Genomic DNA, 12889 nt, shown 5'->3' on the forward strand with positions numbered 1-12889 from the left:
TTCAATCAGCTGCTTCTGAAGTGTCATTGATTTAGTATGTTGTATGTCTCGGTTTGGTGGCCTTCATCTTCCTATTTGTCACTAATGCCACTTATATTTTAAATACCCTGTCTTACTATGTATTCCTGGTCAAATTATTAATTCAAATTATTTGACATTGAACAGATAAAGAAAATAATATTCAGAAAAATCTAGTGCTTGCTCAAGGTCAGCAACATAATTCTTGGCATATTTGAGATTAGAAAGTGTCACAGGTAAGCTCGGCATTTCCTTCTAACGGAGCAAGGCTTTCTATGGTCTTCCATCTCTGCAAAACTAGGATGTGTTTTCATGCCTGTTAAAATTGGCTGCAGTTGTCGATTTAACACACTGAGAGCAAGGTTCGCAACTGAAGGAGCATCTCCATCCGATTTGCCCATGAGAATGGAGGTGGGGTTACTTTCTGATTGCTAACTGATATGTAAGACTAACCCTCTGTGGTGGCTAAATTCCCAGGCGAGAGTGACTGGACAGTGTAAGAAAGCTAGCTAGCTAAATATGAGCCTGAAAGCAAGCCAGTAAATAACAACTTTCCTACATGGTCTCTTCTTCAGTTCCTGCTTCCAAGTCCCTGCCCTGAGTTTCTGCAGTGGCTCCCTTCTATTATGGACTATATAACCTATAAGTCAAATGAAAACAAACCAAACCAAAGAACCTTCTCTTCCCCATGTTGTTTTTGGTCTGTGCTTTATCACCACGGCAGAGAAGCAGACTAGAAAAATGTCTCCCTTACTGGATTAAGACTCATGACTTTCATAGCCACCAGTAAAGCAGTCATGTAGGTAGTAGTTTTTTAATGAACTCTGACCTCATTGCTAGAGTCTAGTATATTTTAATATCTTAATTATGCTAATTGCTCCAAAACAAGTATATTCCTTAAAATGAACTGGGCTTCTATCCTCTGGTTTTTATCTTCTTTTTTTCTGTATGCCTCTGAACACCAAGTGGTAACAACACAATTTGTTATGGATAGCACTTTGACAACTGCAAAATATTTATATGGGGCCCCACTAATTACACAGACTATGTGAAATAGTCATCATTTTCTCTGTTTTTTTTTCCTTTTTAGTTAAGTTTTCATAGTTTCAGATATGTTAAAGAATATCTAAAAATGACAGAGGTTGCAAATGATTGTAGAAAGAGTTCTGTCTCCAGACAGGCAGTAGTGGCACATACTTTTAATTCCAGCACTTAGGGAGGCAGAGGCAGATGGATCTCCATGAGTTTGAGGCCAGTCTGGTCCATAGGGTTCCAGGAATTCCAGGATAGCCAGAGATACACAGAGAAACCCTACCCAAAACAAACAAACAAAAAAACAAACAAACAAAAGTTCTAGCTCGCTGGAGAAGAGCTTCTCAAAGCTGAGAAAGGAGCCCTCTGATCTAACACTGGCAATATCTAGACACTTTTATGACTGTTGGAACCATGGCTTCCATGGCTGCCCTACAATTCCCATATCTACTCATTAGAAACCACAGACGCTCTCTGGTATCCTACCCATCACGGGGCACTTGCCCACCACAAAGAATGATCTACTAAAATGTCTATAGTGCTAACGTGAAAAACTCCTCCCTTAAAGCAATGTCTCCCAGTGTTCATTCTCAGATGAATGTGATAAGAGTATAATACAGATTTAAGAATAGCACACTGAACAATTTAACCCAGTCAAATAGAATATGAAAATATTCACAAAAACAAGCATTTAAGTATTTGAAGTTAGGAAAAGTTGATTATTAACCCTCATGCCACTGCTTAAAACAAAATTCACTTTGGGCACATTAACATTAAGGTTCATTTAGCCTCCTTGGGCCTTAGTTTATAAAACACATACAGGAATTTCTGCTTAGTGTGTATCATCTCTCTGTTTAAGTCCATCTCTTCAGTAGGATACAGTCCAGAAGGAGTTTGTAGGAGCCTCGTTTTGATGACCAATGGATTTTGCTGGTTCTCTGGAGTTCAGCATGGTGAATATGATCTGCTTCTGTAAATTCTTTTTCTGGTTGTTACACTCAGAAGAGGCTGCATCTTTCAGTCAATACTGTTTTCCTACTTCACAAGGATTCCCCTGGATGAGTAGCATAATTGACAGAAATTATGATTTATTGATTCACTTCACCCTTATTTGTCTTCTTCAGAATGAGAATGAGCTCAGGGTATGGGATGTAGTCTACGCCAAGGACCCAGAGGAGACAGCAAAACCATGCTGAGGAGAGGAGACCTTGTAATTAGCTAGATTTGGGTTGGATCCCATTTGTGTCTTTTTAGCTGTTTATTTCTATGTCTCCCTTAAAGCTTCTCAATCTCTGTTCTCTTTTCCATAAACTAGTGGCATCCTTGAAGTTAAGACAAACAATACATATAAAGCACTCCTAGTTGCATCCCTAACAAAGAGTAGCCAATGTTTTATTGAAATTTCTAAGTATGTCTGAAAGGAACGTATATCCTAAGACTCTAAAACAGAGCCAGGAAATGTAGATAGATTGAACCAAGCTGTGTGTGAGATGCACTTTGCCTTGTTCCATACATCGCAGAGTACCTAGGATAAAGGATGATTTATAAGTTAGGTCTTGTAAGAAGTAATTTAAACCAACCATGCATATATATATGCATATATGCTATGAATCTATATAGCTGTGAACGTGTTGTGTACAGTCATCAGAATCATCCATTCATTTGATGGTGCCTTCGAGTAATGGAAAGAGTACTTGAGGAAACATCCTGATGGCGACTATCTTGAAGCTCATGGCAGATGGGCAGACCTGTAGCTGCCACGGCATATGCAGAACAAAGGAATGCTTTGGATCTGCAGCAGAACGAAGACGAGAGTTAGAGAGTCCAAGGTTTATAGTGCTACTTAGAATGGAGCTCAAGTTAAAATTGTGAATTAATTCTAGGACATTCTACTGAACTCTTTTGGACTGTATTTGGATGGCTTTCATTGAAATCCCAGGAAGCAACATCTTAGACATGGTTGGGTGTGAGAGAGATGTGTGCTACTTTATCATAGGAAGGAATCATGCTTCAGTCATACATTCTAATTTAAAATTCAGTCATGAATTCAACATAAAATTCATTAAACATCAAACTATTTAAAGAAAGACTTATGAGAAGATATTCTACAACATGTAGATATAAGCTCCCTTTCTCTAAAACCTCCAAATATACATGGTGCTGCTGTTTCATAGAGCATGATGATGATGATTATTATTATTATTTTTATTTTTAATTTTTTATTGAGAAAAAGAAAAAAAAGTTTCCGCCTCCTCCCAGCCCCCCATTTCCCTCCTCCTCCTCCTCCCACCCTTATCCCCTTCCCCCACTCCTCTCCCCCTGCCTCTCCAGTCCAAAGAGCAGTCAGGGTTCCCTGCCCTGTGAAAAGTCCTAGGTCCTCCCCCCTCTGTCCATGTCAAGGAAGGTGAACATCCAAACTGGGTAGGCTCCCGCAAAGCCAGAACATGAAGTAGGGTCAAAACCCCGTGCCATTGTTCTTGGCTTCTCATCAGCCCTCATTGTTTGCCATGTTCAGAGAGTCCGGTTTTATCCCATGCTTTTTCAGTCATAGTCCAGCTAGCCTTGGTGAGCTCCCAATAGATCACCCCTTCTGTCTCAGTGGGTAGGTGCACCCTTCGTGGTCCTGACTTCCTTGCTCATGTTCTCCCTCCTTCTGCTCCTCATTGGGATCTTGGGAGCTCAGTCCAGTGCTCCAGTGTGGGTCTCTGTCTCTATCTCCATCCATCACCAGATGAAGATTCTATGGTGATATGCAAGATATTCATCAGTATTGCTATAGGATAGGGTCATTTCAGGGTCCCTATCCTCAGCTGCCCAAGGAACTAACTGGGGACATTGCCTTGGACTCCTGGAAGCCACTCTAGGTTCAAGTCTCTTGCCAACCCTAAGGTGGCTCCCTTAACTAAGAATTGTGGTTCCGTGCTCCCCTATCCAACCTTCCTTTATCCCAATCATTCTGTTTCCCCAAGTTCCCCCCATCCTCCCCTTCTCACTCTTCTCTCCCCATCTCCCTTTACCCCTATCCCACCCCACCCTCAAGATCCCAATTTTTTGCCCTGCAATTTTGTTTACTTCCCATAGCCAGGAGGATATCTATATGTTTTTCATTGGGTTCACCTTCTTATTTAGCTTCTTTAGAATCACCAATTATAGACTCCATGACCTTTATTTATGGATAAAAACCAATTATGAGTGAGTACATTCCATGTTTATCTTTTTGGGTCTGGGTTACCTCACTCAGGATAGTGTTTTCTATTTCCATCCATTTGCATGCAAAATTCGAGAAGTCATTGTTTTTTACCGCAGCGTAGTACTCTAATGTGTATATATTCCACACTTTCTTCATCAATTCTTCCATTGAAGGGCATCTAGGTTGTTTCCAGGTACTGGCTATTACAAATAATGCTGCTATGAACATAGTTGAACAAATGCTTTTGTCATATGATAGGGCATCTCTTAGGTATATTGCTGGGTCCAGGGGTAGGTTGATCCCGAATTTCCTGAGAAACTGCCACACTGAATTCCAAAGTGGTTGCACAAGTTTGCATTCCCACCAGCAATGGATGAGGGTACCCCTTCCTTCACAACCTCTCCAGCAAAGGCCATCATTGGTGTTTGTGATTTTAGCCATTCTGACAGGTGTAAGATGATATCTCAAAGTTGTTTTGATTTGCATTTCCCTGATCACTAAGGAGGTTGAGCATGACCTTAAGTGTCTTTTGGCCATTTGAACTTCTTCTGTTGAGAATTCTCTGTTCAGTTCAGTGCCCCATTTTTTAATTGGGTTAATTAGCATTTTAAAGTCTAGTTTCCTGAGTTCTCTATATATTTTGGAAATCAGACCTTTGTCTGTTGTGGGGTTGGTGAAGATCTTCTCCCAGTCATAGGTTGTCTTTGTGTCTTAGTGACAGTGTCCTTTGCTTTACAGAAGCTTCTCAGTTTTCGTAGGTCCCATTTATTCAATGTTGCCCTTAATGTCTGTGCTGCTGGGGTTATACATAGGAAGCGATCTCCTGTGCCCATCTATTGTAGGGTACTTTCCACTTTCTCTTCTATCAGGTTCAGTGTGTTCAGACTAATATTGAGGTCTTTGATCCATTTGGACTTGAGTATTGTGCATGGTGATAGATACGGGTCTATTTTCATTCTTCTACAGGTTGACAACCAGTTGTGCCAGCACCATTTGTTGATGATGCTTTCTTTCTTCCATTGTATATTTTTAGCTCCTTTATCGAAAATAAGGTGTTCATATGTTTGTGGGTTAAACTCTGGGTCTTCTATACGATTCCATTGGTCGATTTCTCTGTTTTTATGCCAGTACCACACTGTTTTCATAACTGTATCTCTGTAATAGAGTTTGAAGTCAGGGATGGTAATGCCTCCAGAGGATCCTTTATTATATAAGATTGTTTTGGCTATCCTGGGTTTTTTTGTTTTTCCATATAAAGTTGATTATTGTCTTCTCCAGATCTGTGAAGAATTTTTATGGGACCTTGATGGGGATTGCATTGAATCTATAAATTGCCTTTGGTAGAATTGCCATTTTTACTATGTTGATCCTCCCAATCCAAGAGCAAGGGAGGTCCTTCCATTTTCTGGTATCCTCTTCAATTTCTTTCTTCAATGCCTTAAAGTTCTTGTCAAATAGATCTTTCACTTCCTTGGTTAGAGTTACCCCAAGACATTTTATGCTGTTTGTGGCTATCGTGAATGGAGAAGCTTCTCTGATTTCCCTCTCTGCTTCTATATCCTTTGTGTATGAGAGGGCGACTGATATTTTGGAGTTGATCTTGTATCCTGCCACATTACTAAAGCTGTTTATCAGCTGTAAAAGTTCTTTGGTGGAGTTTTTGGGGTCGCTTATGTATACTATCATATCATCTGCAAATAACGAAAGTTTAACTTCTTCCTTTCCAATTGGAATCCCCTTGATCCCCTTATGTTGTCTTATTGCTATTGCTAGAACTTCAAGCACAATATTGAAGAGGTATGGAGAGAGTGGACAGCCTTGTCATGTTCCTGATTTTAGTGGGATGATTTTGAGTTTTGCTCCGTTTAATTTGATGTTAACTGTCGGCTTGCTGTAAATAGCTTTTATTATATTTAGGTATGAACCTTGTATCCCTAATCTCTCCAAGACTTTTATCATAAAGGGATGTTGAATTTTGTCAAATGCTTTTTCAGCATCTAATGAAACGATCATATTTTTTTTTCTTTCAGTTTATTTACATGACGGTTTACATTGATAGATTTTCTTATGTTGAACCAGCCCTGCATCTCTGGGATGAAGCCTACTTAATCATAATGGATAATTTTTCTAATGTGTTCTTGGATTCGGTTTGCTAGTATTTTGTTGAGGATTTTTGCATCGATGTTCATGAGTGAGATTGGCCTGTAATTCTCTTTCTTGGTTGAGTCTTTGTGTGGTTTTGGTATCAGTGTAACTGTAGATTTATAAAAGGAATTTGGCAATGACTCTTCTGTTTCTGTTTGTGAAATACGTTAAGGAGTATAGGTATTAGGTCTTCTTGGAAGTTCTGGTAGAATTCCGCATTGAATCCATCTGGTCCTGGGCTTTTTTTGATAGGGAGGATTTTGATAACAGCTTCTAATTCTTCGCAACTAACAGGTCTATTTAGATTGTTCACCTGGTCCTGGTTTAACTTTGGTATATGGTATTTATCTAAAAAAGTGTCCATTTCTTTTACATTTTCCAGTTTTGTGGCATACAGGCTTTTTTAGTAAGATCTAATGATTCTCTGAATTTCCTCTGTGTCTGTGGTTATGTCCCCCTTTTCATTTCTGATCTTATTAATTTGCATATTATCTCTCTGCCATTTGATTAGTTTGCATAGGGGTTTATCAATCTTGTTGATTTTCTCCAAGAACCAGCTTTTTGTTTCATTGATTCTTTGGATTGTTTTCTGTGTTTCTATTTTGTTGATTTCAGCCCTCAGTTTGATTATTTCCAGGCTTCTACTCCTCCTAGGTGAGTCTGCTTCTTTTCTTTCTAGAGCTTTAAGGTGGGCTGTTAAGTCTCCAATGTGTGCTTTCTCTGTTTTCTTTAAGTGGGCACTTAGTCCTATGAACTTTCCTCTTAGGACTGATTTCATAGTGTCCCATAAGTTTGAGTATGTTGTTTCTTTATTTTCAATACATTGAATTCAAGGAAGACTTTAATTTCTTTCTTTATTTCTTCCTTAATCCAGGTATGGTTCAGTAGTTGACTGTTCAGTTTCCATGAGTTTGTAGGCTTTCTGGGGGTAGCATTGTTGTTGAATTCTAACTTTAATCCATGGTGATCTGATAAGACACAGGTGGTTACTAATATTTTTTTGTAACTGTGGAAGTTTGCTTTGTTACCGAGTATGTGGTCAATTTTCGAGAAGGTTCCATGAGCTGCAGAGAAGAAGGTATATTCTTTCCCATTTGGGTTGAATATTCTATAGATGTCTGTTAAGTCCAATTGATTCATTACCTCCACTAATTCTCTAATTTCTCTGTTAGGTTTCTGTCTGATTGACCTGTCCATTGGTGAGAGAAGAGTGTTGAAGTCTCCTACTATTAGTGTGTGCAGTTTGATGGCTGCCTTGAGTTTTAGTAATGTTTCTTTTACGTACGTGGGTGCTTTTATATTAGGAACATAGATATTCAGGATTGAGACTTCATCCTGATGAATTGTTCCTGTTATGAGAATAAAATGTCCCTCTCCAGCCGGGCGATGGTGGCGCATGCCTTTAATACCAGCACTTGGGAGGCAGAGACAGGTGGATCTCTGTGAGTTCGAGACCAGCCTGGTCTACGGAGCTAGTTCCAGGAAAGGCTCCAAAGCCACAGAGAAACCCTGTCTCGAAAAACCAAAAAAAAAAAAGTCCCTCTCCATCTCTTCTGATTGATTTATGTTTGAAGTCAACTTTGTTAGAAATTAGTATGGCCACACCTGCTTGTTTCTTAGGTCCTTTTGCTTTATAAGCCTTTCCCCAGCCCTTTACTTTGAGTAGGTGCCTGTCTTTGTGGTTGAGGTGTGTTTCTTGTAAACAGCAGAATGTTGGATCCTGTTTTCGTATCCAATCTCTTAGCCTGTGCCTTTTTATAGGTGAGTTGAATCCATTGACATTAAGTGATATTAATGACCAATGGTTGTTAACTCTGGTAACTTTTTTAGTAGTAGAGTTTGTGTGTTTCCCTTCTTTGAGTTGCGCTGGTGAAGGATCTCTAGATGTCTGAGTTATTGTGGTCATTGTTGGACTCCTTGGTTAGTGATTTTCCTTCTATTACTTTCTGTAAGGCTGGATTTGTGGCTACGTATTGTTTAAATTTTTTTTATCCTGGAAAATTTTATTTTCTCCATTTATAGTGAATGAAAGCTTGGCTGGGTATAGTAGTCTGGGCTTGCATCCATGGTCTCTTAGTTTCTGAAGTACATCTATCCAGGACCTTCTGGCTTTCATGGTTTCTATAAAGAAGTCAGGTGTAAGTCTGATAGGTTTACCTTTATAGGTAACTTGGCCTTTGTCCTTTGCAGCTATTAATATTCTTTCTTTATTCTGTATGCTTTGTGTTTTGATTATTATATGGCAAGATGTTTTTTTTTTTTTTGATCCAGCCTATTTGGTGTTCTGTATGCTTCTTGAACCTTCATAGGTACATCTTTCTTTAGGTTGGGAAAATTTTCTTCTATGATTTTATTAAATATATTTTCTGGACCGTTGAGCTGTACTTCTCCTCCTCCTTCTACTCCTATTATTCTTAGGTTTGGTCTTTTTATTGTGTCCCATATTTCCTGAATGTTTTGTGATGAGAGTTTGTTGGACTTGCTGTTTTCTTTGATCAGTGTGTTTATTTTCTCTATGGTATCTTCAGAATCTGAAATTCTTTCTTATCTCTTGTATTTTGCTGGCTATGCTTGTTTCTGTAGTCTCTATTCATTTACCTAAATTTTTCATGTCCAGCCGGCCCTCTGTTTGTGTTTTCTTCTTTGCCTCCATTTCAGTTTTCAAATCTTGAACTGTTTCCTTTATCTGTTTGATTGTTTTTCCTTAGTTTCCTAGGGTATCGTTCACTGATTTATTCAGTTCTTCAAACTTTCTGTTATACTTCTCATCCATTTCTATAAGGGCATTTTTTACATGCTGTTTAAGGGCATCAATCACTTTCATAAAGTCAATTTTTTCTACTTCTTCTTGATTAAGATGTTCATGTCCTCCTGTTGTGAGGTCACTGGGTCCTGGTAGTTTCATGTTGTTTTTCAGATTGTTGGGTAAATTCTTGCATTGGTGCCTGCCCATCTCTTCCTCTGAATGCTTCCCTATGGATCTTCTTTTACAGGATCAGGTCTCCTTGCCTACTGATGTACCTTCCCAGTGATGGCACTCCCCAGTGATGGCTCTCCTGGTGCTCCAGTGATGTCTCTCCTGGTGCTGAGATCAGATCTCCGTGCTGGTTGGGTAGCTCGTAAACAAAGCGCCTACCTTGCTTGCTGCAGGCAGGCTATTGAGACAAAGGAGCTCTTACCGCTAGGTTGCCCTCTGGATTAGGCCCCAGGGCCCCGAAGAGGGAAGGGATGCAGAAAGGGGGAGGGTTCTGGATGCAAGCTCTATTATTATTATTTTAAAATAAATCTTAGTTCATATCTTTCTATTTCAATCTAAAATCTAGTGTTTTACTTTGATGGTGGGACAACATTTTGCATTTTGTTTGCTCTGTTGTGGTCTTTAAGTGATAAACATTGATAGGTTTAGTGATGGGACCATTAGAAGAGAGAGAATAAAAGAAAAAACTAAAGTCATTTTAAAGGAGAAAGGAATTTTCATGTCAGTTTAGACAATGCTATTAGGTACATCTCCTCTTCATCAAGGCCTGCTATGAGCAAGTTTGGGAGAAGCATCAGAAATGGGAAAAATTAACATTGCTTTTGTGATCTGTCCTCTTTTCATGTTTCAGATTTAATTTATTTTTATGTGCATTAGAACTTTACCTGCATATACATCTGTGCACCATGTCCTTGCCTGGTGCTCTTGGATGTCAATAGACATCCTCAGATCCCCTGGAACTGAAGTTATAGATGGTGGTGAGCCCACTTGGGCATGCTGGGAACCGAACCTCACTCCTCTGCAAAAGTAAATAGTGCTCTTAACTGCTAAGCCATTTCCTATCATTTTCCTCTTAATCCACTAGTTTTATTTACACTACCTCACATTCCAAGAATCCTGAACCATTGTTGAGCATCATTGGCAATGCCCCTAGCATGTAGAAATCTGGGGACTGTGCAGACGCATGGGGCCTTCATCTCCTCTTCTCTGCTTTCAGTTTGATCTCTGTGGAATCCCATCTAGCAGTCACAAACCTTCTCATTTGAAAATGAAGCACAGTGGAAGGAACTGGGGAAAAAAGTGAGCTACAAGTACTTATCCATGCCTTTCATAAAATGTCCCTAAAGACAAAACAGAATGAAGAGGGAAAATCAAATTGGGCTCGTCATAAAAGAAGAGTGAGAGACAATCTGAAGTTCCTAATTTATTTCAGATTACTTTATCCTGGGAAATGCTTATATATATCATGATGAATTTCTTTTCCTTTAAAAAAAAAAACATGATTCTACTATCAAAATCCAAGTTTTAAGTAGAGCTGGTTTTCTAGAAATGTCTCGTATTTTCACTCGCTGGCATTCTGCTCTCTGAACCCCACAATGAACCTCCTCCCAGATACATTCAGAAAGTTGTTTCTAAGGCTTCAGGAACACACATACGGTTTTTTGCTAGATCCTGAATATTCTCAAGAAGAGAGTTGCAAGAAAATACAATGGGGTGTTGTGGGAGCTAAGATGATATTTATAAGATAAAGGAAAGTAACTATTAAATATGCAAATATGGGGAAGGACTAATGGCTTGAAACTAAACTTAAATTGTTTACTGGGCTTTCTCCCTTTCCCAGATGTTTCCAGGTATTTTCCTCAACTGCTGAAATGAACACATTTAAAATCCAATCTACAAAGGCTATTTTTCATTGTTTTTGATTGTTGTAGGAGAACACACAAGCCTAGAGCACAGATTCATGGAAAACCTCACTTCCCTTCCTCAGGGAGCTGTTATTTCAATAAAAACAATGGAATCAGTTAGCATAGGTAATAAAATAATTATAGTAATTTATTTTGGCTATTAAATGTTGCATCCCCTTAGCTAATCATCCACTTCAAGCTATTATTCAAAGTGTTCTTCTCTTTTTGCCTTTAAGTTAAACATCATGAATTTCTATGCACTGATAAATCCAAATCTAATAAATTCCTGATGTGTTTCCTTGCTCTGTGACTACCGACAAATCTTTCTCTCTTGTTAATTCAGTGTTGCTCAACACTACTAAAAGATGTTTTTCTGTATCATATAAAAGCTAAGGATTACTTGTTTCCTAACTTTGTACCAAGTTACAAGTATATTTAGCCTTCATTATTGTCTAACCACAGAACACTCTGTGTTTATAAACAAAGGCTCTATTTGAGAGGATTTAATCACTAGCCCTCAGAAAGCTGTACTTTGTGAAGTGACCCCAATCATGTCTCGCCAACATGTCATCCATGAAAGGATACCTTTCAGGATTCAGAAAACCTCGTGTGTGTCACCCCATAGGACGAAGCCGGGTTCCTAATTATTTTCAGTTCTATTGCGTTCCACATCCGTTTCTCTTTGATAAGGTCTAAGGCAGGTGGATCAGATCATCTGAAAGGCACGGAGTTGTTTTCTTGTTCTGCAGGTATGTTATGTGAGCTGCTCAGAGACAACCCAGACTGGCATTTCTGGCTCTCATTTTCAGACTCCAGGTCATTAAACAAAAGAACTAGAAGAAATAACTTCAAATGCTCCCCATGGAGGCTGCATACGCAGGGATTAAAACTCAATTCATCTTTGTGCTGATATGAGTACATTTAGGAAAACTTTCATTTTTTTTAACCTTCTCTATCCTTTTCTTTCTGAACTCACCAGATACATCAGTACATCTTTGACTCAAATTTTTTTTTGGGGGGGGGTGCATCTGCTGGCAAACTATTCTTAGAAGTGGTTAATAATTTCCAAATGGAAAGTCTGATACAAATGACTCTAATTTCTAGTCATGTTTTTGTGGTCAGTAAGGGTCTGACATTTATTAAGCAATCAGAGCCTTAAACAGCTTTTCAACTGAAATAGTTTTGGGGTCTTAAATGAGATATTTCAGTAAGTTTATATTCCATATGAGCAGTTTTTCATTAAGTTACAGATAAAAATCTAAATAAAAACATAGAGAAACATCTAACTTAAAATGTAGTTGAATACTTAAAATTAGAAACTTGGCTATTACTTTGAATTCCAATAAAAATCTCAGTTGTATACCATCTGTCAGAAAGTATAGGTAAGCGAAATAGACACCTCTTTGGGGAGAGAGTATTTTCAAACAAGTTTGTCACAGTGCTTTGGAATAAGTGGGACTTTTCAGTAAACATAGTCTCATCAAATACTCATTGAAATGAATGATTCTACTTCCTTGGCTGTATTGCTGCTCAAGGACATTAGACAACAATGCATTTGGTATTATTCATTGCGGCAGGAAGGGAATGTCTTGCAAGCTTTGGATAATTGATCTGGTTCAGGCAAACTGACTACAGAGCCAGTGTCCTGCCTCCTTCAGAGGATATGTTTCTCTTTTAGGACACAAGTCAGTGGTAACAGACAAGAACAGCTTGCTGAACATAGCTGCATCTCTATAGGTCCCTCTCAAAATTCTACCTATATAGTTTCTCTCTAAACAATATTTGATAAATAACATTCTTTCTCCCAAACAGAGGAACATGGCTTGGTTAACAGCATAATCT

The sequence above is a fragment of the Microtus pennsylvanicus genome, chromosome 11, assembly GCF_037038515.1.
Source record: "Microtus pennsylvanicus isolate mMicPen1 chromosome 11, mMicPen1.hap1, whole genome shotgun sequence".
NCBI classification, from domain to species: Eukaryota; Metazoa; Chordata; class Mammalia; order Rodentia; family Cricetidae; genus Microtus; species Microtus pennsylvanicus.